The following is a 13742-nucleotide window of genomic DNA, read 5'->3' as shown; positions in this document are numbered from 1 at the left end:
GGTGGTTAAGTGCGCGCGCTCTGATGCTGGCGGCCCGGGTTCGGATCCCGGGCGCGCCCCGAGGCACCACTTCTCCGTCCAACGCGAGGCCGAGTCCCACGTACAGCAACTAGAAGGATGTGAACCTATGACATACAACTATCTACTGCGGCTTTGGGGGGAAAAAAAAAATGAATAAATAAAATCTTTAAAAAAAAAAAAAAAAAAAAGAAGCAGCTCGAGTCCTCTACTTGACCCTCCTCACCTCTTCTTCAGCCACCAAGCCTTTGACCTGGTCACCTGCCGCTTCTTCCTCCTCCTGTTCCAAATGCTTCAGTTCCTCTTGGATCCAAATTTGGTGCTGTTCTCGCATTCTCTGCCTCTGGGCCTGGGCCAGGAAGAACTGCAGGGCCGCATCTGGGGCCTGCCAGGCCTAGGTGGCATCAGTCTAGGCTCATCCAGAAGCGCATGTGTGCACAGAGCCTTGGGACACAGGGCCCAACTTTTCCAACAGAACCCCATTACCAAGGCTACTCCCAGAGCTACATCCAGGGCCTAACTGGCCTGGAAGAGCCTGTAGCCTGGATAGAAACTTGGAGGCCATAGGGGGAGATGAGAAGTATTGATGTTGCCAGTAGATGCCGTGGAGGCCCTAAGGATCCTCTACCCCTAATTCAACCCAGAAGGAAAACAGCCCCTTCCCATGCCCCTCCCTTAGGGATCCAGTCGCCCTTCAGGGCCTTTATTTGCCAGAGGCTCTATATTTCTCCCTGGTAAGCAAGAAACATATTAGCTGGGCTCTGCAACTTGGCAACTCTTCACTCCCCCAACAGCTTCCAGTTGCTCTGGGATACATGAGGTATTACCTGTTCCTCAGAGTCCCTGAAAGGATGCTGTAGGCAGAGCCCAGGTCCTAGAGATGCTGTTCTTCCTGCTGCTGCAGGAAAATGCAATTAACCATACCAAAGGTGGAGAAGACCCCCAGCTTCACCCCAAGCCTGAGACTCACCTTGGGGCTCCCCCTGGTGGCCTGGGCTGTGGCTTCCTGCTGAATTTATCACCTGCTGAGATGATATTAGGAGTGGGAATTCCACACCCTCCCAGGAAAGCGTGGGTTAAGCTCAGGGCTTTGAAATCAGACAGATTGTGGTCCCAGAGCTTCCTTTTCTTAGCTATATGACCTCAAGCAGGTGACTGGTCTTTTGAGTCTCCACTTCCTCATCCATAAAATGGAGCTGATAAATTTATAGAAAGCATGAAATGGGATAAAGCACCAAAGCATTCAGCAGTGGCAGGCACTGCTCAATAAATGGGAGCTTACGTGCCTAATTCCAAGGCCCAGGTCTGTAAAGACAAATGGTAAGTGATTATGAAAAATGAAGGACCAGGAGAGGCTGGACAGGGGCAGCGTTCCAGCCACCCTGTGGCAAGTCATGAGAAACAATGCCCCCTACTGCACAAGAGAGGCCATGCAGTGACCCGGTGCCCCTGGGATACTCTCTTCCCTACTCTGAGCCTCAGTTTGCTCACCTGAAAATGGGAGCAATGATATCTTCCTGCTTAAAATACTTCTATATTTTCCCCTTGACTTTCAAGACAAAGTCCAATCATATCAATAGATTTGCAAAGCCCTGTGTGACCTGGCCCCTCCTTTTCTCTCCAGTCATTCTCTCCTGACTCTCTTCTTCAAACTCTGTTCTCCAGAAAATTGAGCTGCTTGCAGTCCCCCAAACAGATCAAACACTCACTTACCTCTGAGACTTTGCCTGTTATTTTCTCTGTCTGGAATGTTCTTCACACATCTTTGTGGGCCACCTCCTTCAGGAATCTACTGCTTCCATGAAGTCTTCCTTCCCTCTCTTGCCAAGACTAACTTCGATGCCCCATAGACCCCTGTGTTGATAAGCCCTTCAGAGCACTGAGCATGGTGTTGTGACTGCTTCTTTCCAGCAGACTGTAAACTCCATGAGGACAGGGATTTCCCAGGGCCTACGTGGCACTGGGCCTGGCACATAGTGAGTGGTCAGTAAATGTTTGGGAATCAATAAATTCGTGAATGAAGGAAGGACCCCCTCATAGTGCTCTGTAAACAGAGGAGAGGAAGACAGACCTCAATGGGGCTCCCAAGAGGTTGGATGAGAAGACATACCTGTGGTTCTGGGAGCCCCACGGCCTCAACTTTGACCCCTTTGAGCATCCAGCTTCATGGATGCTGGCTCCAGGCTTTTACCACCTATGGAGAGAGACCTCGGGGTGGGATCTGGCCATTGCTGGCCCAGGCACCTCCAGGCCTTACCTTGCTTACCTGCATCTCCCGTAGTGCCCTGCCCAGCTGGCTGAGCCCACCATCTGTCAGGGTGTCCCCAAGGAGGCCTGAACGCAGGCTCTTCAGGCCAGCCATGTGGGCCTGGGCCTCTTCTATGGCGTCCCACAGGGTGGGCCTCACCTGTTCCACCTGCATCCTCCTTTCTGAGGCCCCCAACAGAGCAGCCTGAAGCAAGCTTAGGGAGCTGCCTAGTAAGGGGAGACTCAGAGTGAATCACCCCTCCCTCTGGACTCCAAAGACTCTAATTACTGCCTGTAAGACTTTTAATTTTTATTAATGGTACTATTCATAAAAATAGCTAACTCCTATCAGCCTTTTACATGTGCTTGATGGTAGTGTACTAAGGCTTCTCGTGGATTGCTTCTTTTTATCCACACAACAGTCCAAGGAGGCAGCAACTCGTTTATCCTGCCTCCGCCCACCTTTTCCCGGATGAGGCAACTGAAGCTCAGAGAGGTCAAGTAATTTCCTGGTGAGTGGCAGAGCTGAAACTCAAGCCCAGTTCTGTCTGACACTAAAGCCTGTGCTCTTAATCATGAAACCAAACTGGCCTCTGGATAAACACATGTCTGTCCCTCACCGCTTTATCCTTGAGGGTGTGAACTGCCCCAACTTATCTTCCTCATTCCACAGGCGCAGGAGGAGGTCTAGGAATGTACGGGCCAAATGAATGTATGTTTGTTGATTTTGGAAATAGTCAGAGGGCTAGATTTTTTTTTTTTTTTTACTCTTTTATTGTGGAAATTTTCAAACATATACAAAGTATAGGAAATTCATCTACTTATCACCCAGCTTCAATAATTATCACCTCACGGCCATTTTTGTTTGATCTATATCCTCTACTTGATCTCCCCAAATCCCTGACATCATATCATTTCACTGAGGCCTGATTTTTAATGGGTGTGTGAAAATAGGCAAGTACCTTTCCTTCTCTGATCCTCCCTTTCCTCATCTATAAATTAGATCTGCCTCATGGGGTTGTGGTAAGAATCAAAGGTATCAGTCAATGTAAAAATGTTTGGTAAATTGTTGTAGGTCTCTGAAGGGTAAGAGTTGGTTTGACTGTTGGCCCTGCTTCTCCAGACATTGGCAGCCTAGCCACACTGGGACCTTTCTGAATCCTGGCCCTCCCAGAGGGTTAGACTCTCCGTGGACTAGGGTTAGGGCTGCAGCTGGTTGGGTGAGAGGGTGGAACATGCCTAAGGCCAGATCCCAGAGCTTCCCAAACAACCCCACATCCTCCCTGCTAGGCCACCTTGAGGGTCCAGGCGAAGAAGAAGGCCACTGTAGTTGTTTCCTTCCAGGAGCCATGAGATGATCCAGGGCAGAGAGCCCTCCACCTTCTCACCAACAACCTTAGCAGCCAACACCTGCAGCAGGGCACAGTCTCTGCCAGAGGGAGGGAGAAAGAAAGGAGATGTCCCCTGGTGGATGGGGAAAGAAACTGGCTCATATCACACTCGGATGGAAAGGTTGACTATTTCCAGTAACTTTTGTGCACCACCAGACAGATTTGCAACCTTGTATACATCTTTATTTTATTTTTTTTATTGTTATTATTTTAAAAGCTAAACAAATAATACATTCTTATAGTAAAAAGTTTTAATCGTATATCTGAAAGTGTCTTGTATCTAGAGTATACAAAGAGCTCTTACACCTCAATAATAAAAAGATAACCCAATTTAAAAATGGCAAAGCAAGGTGACATCAACAAAAATGGCAGAGTAGGGAACCCTGGGGGTTCATCCCTCCCCAGAAACATCTGGCGAAAATGGTCAGAATCATCCTTACTGGAACTCTGGGTGATAGTCAACGGTTTACAGCAACCAAGTGTATGCTAAACCAGGATAAAGGCAACTTAGATATGGTAAGAGAACTTTGTGGGTTTTAACTTACCCTAACCCCAACCTCCTCCCCAGCACAGAGGTGGTCTTGAAGACAACAGACCACATTTCTGGTGGGGGTACCTCGTTCTGGAGGGAGCAGGGTGGATCTCGTTCCCACGGAATTGTTTTTGTCTGTTTTGACTGTCTGGGTTTTTCCCCCAAAGGACTGACAAAAAGGGGCTTTCCTTTGTTTCACTTATCTTAAAACTCTCTCAGGACAGAGCAGCTATGCCAGAGGATGGTCCCCCAAAACACTGACAGATGAAAGAACAAGCAAAAATAACAGTTGGGGCAAACAATAGACACATGGAAAGCCTGGGGGGAAAAGTTGGGGAGTGAGATTTTGGGGGAATATGGACTTCGAAAAGTTCCCACATGTACTGGGGAAACTAGTAAGCCATGCACATGCCTGGGGCAGGATGCATGCTAAGAAAAGGTGTGAGAAGACTGTAAGCTTTCACCTCTGGCTGATTTTTAGGCTCAGAAAGTGAGGCTTAGGCAGAGCTATAAATGGTCTGGCTAAGCATAGAAGGAGTGACCCAACACAGAGCCAATCTGTAGAAATCTGGAGAATTTTTTCATTCTTTCTTCCTTTGTTTTTGTTTTTTTGTTTTTGTTTTTTTGGTGAGGAAGATTAGCCCTAAGCTAACATCCATTAGCAATCCTCCTCTTTTTTGCTGAGGAAGATTGGCCCTGGGCTAACATCCATGCCCATCTTCCTCTACTTTATATGGGACACCACCACAGCATGGCTTGACAAGCAGTGCATTGGTCCGCACCGGGATCCAAAACTGTGAAGCCCGGGCCACCAAAGTTGAGCACGCGAACTTAACCACTACACCACCAGGCTGGCCCCTCTTCCTTCCTTTTTTAAAATTTTCTTTCTCCTCCTCCTCCTCACTCCCCTGCTCCACCCTCTTCTTCTTCTTCTTCCTTTTTTTAAAAAAATCTTTTTGGTCCCAGGAGTTTAAAGAATTCTATCTCAGGTCACTGGCTAACCACTGAGATAACAGAATGAAGACTTCAGTGACCATGAATAATACAGTCTTTGCAAAAATTGTTTGGAAAAGTAACTAAGCAAACAGATAGCTACAGCCCACAACAAGCAACAGTGCAAACCTTGGAGAGGAGGGAGAATCTGGTTTTCAGAGTTACCACATTATCATATCCAAAATGTTACAGCACTAAGGAAAAGGAATGGAGACTTAAGAGACCAACACAATAAAGAATACGGTCTTTACAAAAAATACTCAGATTGGCCAGTTTCCAACAAAAAAATATGAGGGATGCAAATAAACAAGAAAGTATGGCTCACTCACAGGAAAAAAAAAAGAAATTAACAGAGAGACCAGCCCCATGGCTTAGTGGTTAAGTGCACGCGCTCTGCTATTGGTGCCCAGGTTCGGAACCCCGGGTGCCCACCGACGCACCACCTGTCCAGCCATGCTGAGGCCGCATCCCACATACAGCAACTAGAAGGATGTGCAACTATGACATACAACTATCTACTGGGGTTTTGGGGAGAAAAAGGGGAAAAAAGGAGAAGGATTGGCAATAGATGTTAGCTCAGGGCCGGTCTTCCTGAGCAAAAGGAGGAGGATTGGCATGGATGTTAGCTCAGGGCTGATCTTCCTCACAAAAAGAAAAAAAAGAAAGAAATTAACAGAAACTGTCCCTGAGGAAGCACAGACATTGGATTCACTAGAGAAAGATTTTGTGTGTGTGTGTGTGTGTGTGTGTGTGTGTGTGAGGAAGATCAGCCCTGAGCTAACATCCATGCTAATCCTCCTCTTTTTGCTGAGGAAGACCAGCTCTGAGCTAACATCTATTGCCAATCCTCCTCCTTTTTTTTTCCCCCCCAAAGCCCCAGTAGATAGTTGTATGTCATAGTTGCACGTCCTTCTAGTTGCTGTATGTGGGATGCGGCCTCAGCATGGCCGGAGAAGCAGTGCGTCGGTGTGCGCCTGGAATCCGAACCCAGGCCACCAGTAGTGGAGCGTGCGCATTTAACCGCTAAGCCACAGCGCCGGCCCCTAGACGAAGACTTTAATTCAACTATCTTAAATATGCTCAAAAAGCTAAAGGAAATCAAGAAAATGATGTCTCAATGAATAGAAAATATCAGTAGAAGGATAAAAATTATAAAAAAGAACCAAGTAGAAATTCTGGAGCTGAAAAGTACAATAACTGACATTAAAAATTCACAGAGGGAAGATTTGAGCAGGCGCAAGAAAGAATCTCAGCAAACTTGAAGGTAGGTCAAATAAAATTATCCAGTCTGAGAAGCAGAAAGAAAGAAGAATAAAGGAAAATGAGCCTAAGTGCTCATCAAGGGATGCCATCAAGTGTACAAGCATATGCATAATGGGAGTCCCAGAGGGAGAAGAAAGAGAGAAAGGGGCAGATAGAATATCTGAAGAAATAATGCTCAAAAATTCCCCAAATTTTATCAAAGACATGAATCTACACATCCAAGAAACTCAACAAATTCCAAGGAGGATAAACTCAAAGAGATCCACATCAAGACACATTATAATCAAACTGTGAAGTCCAAGAGAGAATCTTGAAAACAGCAAGAGAGAAGCAACTTGTTATGTACAAGGGATCCTCAATAAGATTAAAAATCAATTTCTCATCAGGAACTATGGAGGCCAGAAGGCAGTGAGATAGAATATTTAAAGGAAAGAAAAAAATCTGTCAACTAAGAATTCTATATCTGGCAAAACTATCCTTCAGAAATGTAGGAGAAATTAAGTTATTCCCAAACAAACAAAAACTGAGATAATTTTTTGCAAGTAGACTTGCCTTACAAGAAATGCTAAAGGGAGTCCTCAGCGTGTCAGAGGTGAGGAAAGGAGGAGACTCTGATGCTGCCCTGGGCCTCTCTATATATCCATATTTCAGCCATGCCCCACCCTGCTCCCCAAAGCAGTCAGAAGTCTCCATCAGACTTACAAGGCTTCTGAGAGCTGCAGGATCCGCAAGGCCCCTTGCCACACACCTTGGTTCCCAGGCCCCTCAGGAGGGTCAGGCCCTGGGCAGGACATGGTGACAGTGAGCATAGAGCAGGCCCTGTGGAGGAGAGGGTAGGCTCAGGCCAAATGCCTAGGGGGTGGGAGGGTGACAAGTATCCTCCTGTCCTCATCTGCCTTCACCCCCTGTGGCCTGCAAGTACAGCTCTGAGGCAGCTCTTGAGTCAGACACCTCCACTTCACTGGCATCTTCCACCACCCTGGAGGAAGGGGAGACTGAGCTTAGCTCCTAAGCACCAGGGTTCTATCCAGCCCCCCAGAACCTCTGCATGGAGAGCCCATGGGCAACCCAAGAGGCTGTAAGAATCATCCCCAAGGCTTCAAGTTCAGTATATCCCCTAAAAGTCTCTCATCTTCATGATCTTATTTTTTCCTCCTGTCTTCTGCCGAGTGAGGAAAACAGGGTAGGTGGGATTGCTCCCATTTTACAAAAGGAGAAACTGAAATTCTGCTCAGTGAGGTGCTCAAATCACCGGAGATGATAATGACTGAGTTGAAGAGGTATAAGTGGATGGGATGAGAAGTGTGAGAGGGAGGGGGATATGGGATGAAGAGGAGAGCATGAGAGGGAGTCCTGGGAGCAAACCCAGGCCCTGTAAGCATGACCCCAAGCTCAGATCTTCCCTTCCCTGGGGTGGCAGTGGGTAGAAACCTCCAAGGGCTTGGTTTGGGGATGTCAGGCCTGCCTTAAGACAAGCACCCTCAGACCGTGTTGGGCCCTGAACACTCACAAGCCCAAAGGGGCCACATCCAGCACCGACAGGTTCTCTGCCCCTGGAGAGAGCAGGTCCCGAGTCCTCCTGCTGGGGCTGAGCTGGAATCATACAAGCACAATACCTATTACAAACCGAGCCTTTCCCCAGCCTTCACCTCACATGATCCTCCCACTGGGGCCCTGTGGGCCAAGCAGGGCACCAAAATTCAGCCATTTCAGCCAGGAAAAAGGAGACCCAGAGAGGCAAGCCCACGCTGGTGAGCAGCAGGGTGGGGCTCAAGCTCTTCTGGCTGCCTGCAAGCCTCTAGCTCTTTCTGCAGCATCACCATGGCCTTGGCTCCTCAGGTCTCCCCTCCCCCCAGGATCTCACCTGCACCAGGCTAAGAGTACTAAGCACAGGTTCAGAGCCCCCGAGGGGCAGAGCTTCCTCAAACAGCATCTGCAGCAGCCAACGTGGAGAAAGAGGTTCAGTGGGGATTGAGAAAGGATTTATTGTCCTTCAGCATTTCCTGTGAGTGAAGCCCTGTGCTAGGTGCTGCAGACACAGTGTCTAGGACAAAAGTAGCCCCAGCTCTCACAGTTCACAGCGAGCTGGACAAGTGAGCAGACATTTTCAGTGGGACCTGCTGTTTGCTAGGGCAGGGGCCCATGACAAGGTTCTGAGGCAGCTATTTTGATTTGGGGGCATTTTGATGAAGCCCCCAAAACAAAAGATTCAAGTTTATCATTATTAGTGTTACCAAGAACTGTGAAAATTAGACCTCCCTGGATATCTGATCTTTGCACACCACCCCTCCCTGACCCTCATGCATGGGCCCCAGCCTCCCACCTTCCCTGATCTCTCAATAGCTGCATAGATTGACCCTGGAAAAACATCCCGTAGAGACCACAGGGTGGTATAGAAACCCCAACAAGGGCACCTAGTCCAGCTAGAGTGGGGAGGAGAAGGTTCTCGAAGGTCTTCCAGAGGAGGCAACACCCGAGCCTCATGAGACCTGTGCCTGGTGGCTTTTCTGGACTCACCTGGGGCACGAGCCGGGGTGCCTCTGTTTCCCGACCCCGAAGCAGCAGGGCCACACTGTACCCTCAGCCCACCAAGCCCAGTGTGGACTGGACCCGTGCTAGCAGCTCCTGCTCTGCCTTCTGCAGGAATACACAGGCACCTGCCCTGCCTCAGGTGCCCTGACCCAGCCTGCCCTGAGCAAAGGGCTCAGGAGGCATGCAGCACCCCAAGATCTAGGGGCCTGAGGGCTCCCATCCTCCTCCCATTGCCCTATCAGACCCCCCTACCTGAGCAGCATCAGAGCCCAGGACTCTGTCAAAGGTGACGCATTGTTCCTGTGGGCAGGGCTGAGGTCAACAATGTCACTCTAATCTTCCCCTGCCCTCACCCACACTCAATCCTGTCTCTACCTGAGTCTCTAGCATCCCGGGCTGAAGCAGGCGGATGCTCTTGGGCCCCTCCAGGAGGAGTGTGGGGTGACAAGTCTCCTCAGGGCCTAAGGAAGGTGGACTTCATATCAACTCTCACAGGGGAAACTGAGCTCCCAGGACTCCTGAGTCCTACCCTCAACCTTTGCCTCAGTTTCCTAACCTGAGATAGCCTCCCCCTCCGCCTCTCCCAAGAGGCTCTCCCAGGCTGCCCTACCTCTGAGAATGAATGTGGGGGCGCTTCTTACCTGATCTTCTGCCTTGCTCTACTTCCACCACCACGGTCGGTCAGCACGGCCTGTGCGTTGTCAGCAGGGGCTGAGGGGGCTGAGCTGCTCTGGCCCAAAACAGCCCCTGCACTCACCGCCTCTCCATGATGCATGGCTTCCATGCCTCTCAGATTCCCCTCAATAATTCATCTCCCTGATCTGAGGGCTCTGGGTGGGACCTCTTAACAATAACTTATCAAAGGAGGTGACAGTCCCCTCTTCAATGAGTGAGTCAGAACATTGCATGGATTCTTTTTTCCTTTTATGAAAAATGTCAAACATATATAACTGTGGAGAGAATAGTGTAATGAGCCCCCAAGCACCCACCTTCAGCAATTATCAGCTAATGGCCAGTCTAATTTCTTCTGATCCTCTCCCTACCCACCATGGATTCTTTTGAAGCAAGTCCCAGACACCTTATATTTCAGTATATATTTATAATAAATAGCCACCTTTTAAAAAAATGACAGCTTTATTGAGATATAATTCATATACCATACAATTCAACCATTTAAAGTGTATGTTTCAATGGTTTTTAGTATGTTTGCAGATATGTGTAACTATCGCCACTGTTAATTTTAGAACATTTCCATCACTTTAGAAAGGAACTTGGTTTCCTTTACTACCACCTCCCTAATCCTACCCCACCTCGACCCCTAAGCAACCACCAATGTACTTTCTGTCACTATAGATTTGCCTATTCTGGACACTTCATATAAATGGAATCACACAATATGTCTTCTTTTTGTGACTGGCTTCTTTCACTTAGCATAATGTTTTCAAGGTTTGTGCTGTAGCACGAATCAGTACTTCTTTCCTTTCTGTGGCTGAATAATGTTCCATGTCAGGATGAAATGACTTCTCTTACCAACTACCCAGAGTTTGGCCAAACTTCATAGCTAAGAGCACAGTCTCCACAAGACTGCCCTTACTTCAGACACTAGTCTCAAGCTTAGGGTCCCCAGTCCTCCCTCACTCTGGTGAGCTATCTATACTTTGAGGTGTTCCCACTACTCCTGCAGGCTCTGTAATTCACTAGAATGACTTACAGAACTCAGGAAAGCATTATACTTACTGGGTCTGACACCAATTCTCTGCCACCAACTGGGTTTCCTACATTTCAGTCCAATTCTGATACTAACTACCTGGAGTTAGGACCAGATCCCACAAGTTAAAATTCGAGGTCTTCAACAAGGCTGACCTCATTTCAGATGCCAGCCAAAAGTGGGGTCCCCAGACTGCCTGCACAGCTGTCTGACTTGGCTACAGGTTCAGGGGTTCCCACAACCACCCCTCAGGTTCAATAATTCACTAGAATGACTCACAGAACTCAGGAAAGTGTTCTACTCATGATTCCCTTTTTATTATAAAGGGTACAAATGCACAATCTGATGAAGAGGTACATAAGGCAAGGTCTGGAAGGGTCCTGAGCACAGGAGTTCCTGTCCCTGTGGAGTTGGGGTGTGATACTCTCCCGGTACATCAATGTATTCACCAACAAGGAAGCTCCCTGAGCCTCATTGTTCAGAGTTTTTATTGAGATTTTATTATTTAGATATAATTGATTAAATCATAGGCTATGTGATTGAACTCAACTCCAGCCCTCTAATCACATAGTTGGTTTTTCTTGTGAGCAGCCTTCTCCATCCTGAAGGTATCTAGGATCCCTGCCAGAAGTCACCTCATTAGCTTAACAGAGACTCCTATCACTCAGAAGATTCCAAAGGTTTTTGAAGCTCTGTACCAGTAACTGGAGACAAAGACCAGATATATTCTTTATTATATCACAAGGCATTCCCTGCTTTTTCACCGAGGATCCCTTATAGCAAAAGGGATATATCACACCTGTCTGATCATCTACATTTGGTATGGCATTTATATAATAGATAGAGCAATAGTAACAACATGAATATGCCTAACACTTGGAGAAATCAATGTAGAGTAGACATAGGAGGCTTTTAACTCAATTTCCCTACACATTTGACTATCAATATCGGTATTATAATCTTACCAACAGTGCCAGTATTATATCTCATTGTGTAGACGTAATGTGAAAAATAAGAGTAATTAGTCCAGTCCATCACCATATTTTATAATCAAAATGTCTCTCACGGCAAGGCCACTCAGGTTTGCAGTCTTCCATTCAATCTTGTTAGGTTCCAAAAGCAAGTGGTCTCAGCAATATATGGCTTCACCTTCAGACATCTGGTATAACTGAGCTAAGAGACAATATCAGCTTTTGCTCTGAGCCTCTTTCAAAGTGTTAGTGTAATATTGGATTTCCCTCATTGCATAACCCATTTATTTATTCCTTTATCCTCAGCTACTATTCCTCCTTCTCTCCATTTACACCCAAACTTTTCCGCCTTTGGAAGGGATGTTATGTTTAGCCATTGCGCTAGTCCAGATTTCTGGCAACGATACTAGTCTAGCAAGTGCCTCCCCCTCAATCCACTCCCATTCATATAGAATAGCATTACGTAGATACAGAACTAGTGGGCTATCTAGACCACTAGGCAACAAAGCAGCAATCACTGTCAACTCCAATTTTGCCAGGTGGGTTGAAGTCACAATTTATCCTATCAAGCCCTTAGGAATTCTGACATAAAAGTTTAAAGGCATAGGGGCTGGCCCCGTGGCTTAGCGGTTAAGTGTGTGCACTCCGCTGCTGGCGGCCCGGGTTCAGATCCAGGGCGCGCACCAACGCACAGCTTCTCTGGCCATGCTGAGGCCGCGTCCCACATACAGCAACTAGAAGGATGTGCAACTGTGACATACAACTATCTACTGGGGCTTTGGGGGAAAAATAAATAAATAAAATTATATTAAAAAAAAAAAGTTTAAAGGCATAGTTACAGTTCCTTGCTTAGGGATCATCCTTGCTTCTGGCACCTGCAGATGCATCCTTGGGCCTGGGACCTCTGCATCAGGTGGGGAAAAAGAAATTTGAGGTGATATGGGGAAGAATATTATAGTCATACCAGCATGCTCCCGCACTCCCTATTCCCTATATGCCCCAGAGAAGTGGGTAAATCTATGCAGTGGGGACTCTCCCTTTGCCCCCTCATGTTGAATTTGAGCATATTCTCATGAAAGCACGTAGGCAAGCCCTTCATGACTTTATCTCCCCCCTGTTTTAGGTAATAAATGTTTCAACTGCTCATTCCAGTTATCTATTAAACTATTACTCTGAGAATGATATGCAACATGATTTGTCCATTTGATGTAGTATTTCTTGGCCTACTTTTGGACATTATGGGCTGTAAAGTGTGGTTCTTGGTCTGAAGAAAGGTAACTTGGTGACCCAAATTGTTACAGTATCTTTTGTTCCAATCATTTAATAGTATCTTGAATGTTTGCAACTATCACCAGGTATGAAAAGCCCAGTTCCTGTCAGACCCCATTTGTAGCCCCCAGGGCTACTGGCATTGGTTCAGTGTAATCCATTTGCCAGCTATGTGCAGGGCCTTCCCCCTGGAGAATCTGTCTCAGAGCCACCTGCAGTCTCTGTCTCTCTTGTTGGCAGACAGAACAGTTCTTGTTGGCAGTTGCACCCAACCTCAGAGGGTGCAAGAGGAATATGTCTAGATTCAGCCCATCTCTGCGTTGCCACAGAACCCCCATGTCCACTCATATCATGGACCCAGGTGACCACCTCAAGTGAGCACACCAGGAAATTCACTCACTGGTTCCAACCACCTTCCAATCCTGGAAGGCTCTTCTTCTGTTAGGCATCGATGTGTCCTACTTTAATGCATACTTCAAATTCTCGTAATGATTTCCATAGGGTCATGCTCCATATGGGCATCTCTTCAGTAGGCCAGTTTTCCATTACTCTTCTGCCTGACCATATGGGCAGGCTGTTGTCTATTTGCCATTTTTTACTGACTCATGCCTCTGTTTGCCATGAGTGAGTAAAAACCCAAACCTAGGAGCAAACAGCGCGCAATTCAGCCTACTGAGCTGATTTTTTTTTAACTTCTTCAATCAGAGTGGCAGGCTTACAAATAAGATGCTATATATTCTCCTTGGAACTGCCAATATTAACGAAGCAGCTCTTTGCTGGTCAATAGAGAGCCATTCGTAGGAGACTGTCCAGGTGGG

This window comes from Ceratotherium simum, chromosome 4 (assembly GCF_057802395.1).
Source record: "Ceratotherium simum simum isolate JZ-2026a chromosome 4, ASM5780239v1, whole genome shotgun sequence".
NCBI classification, from domain to species: domain Eukaryota; kingdom Metazoa; phylum Chordata; class Mammalia; order Perissodactyla; family Rhinocerotidae; genus Ceratotherium; species Ceratotherium simum.
The sequence above is the reverse complement of the archived record's forward strand: the minus strand, read 5'-3'. Positions refer to the sequence as shown.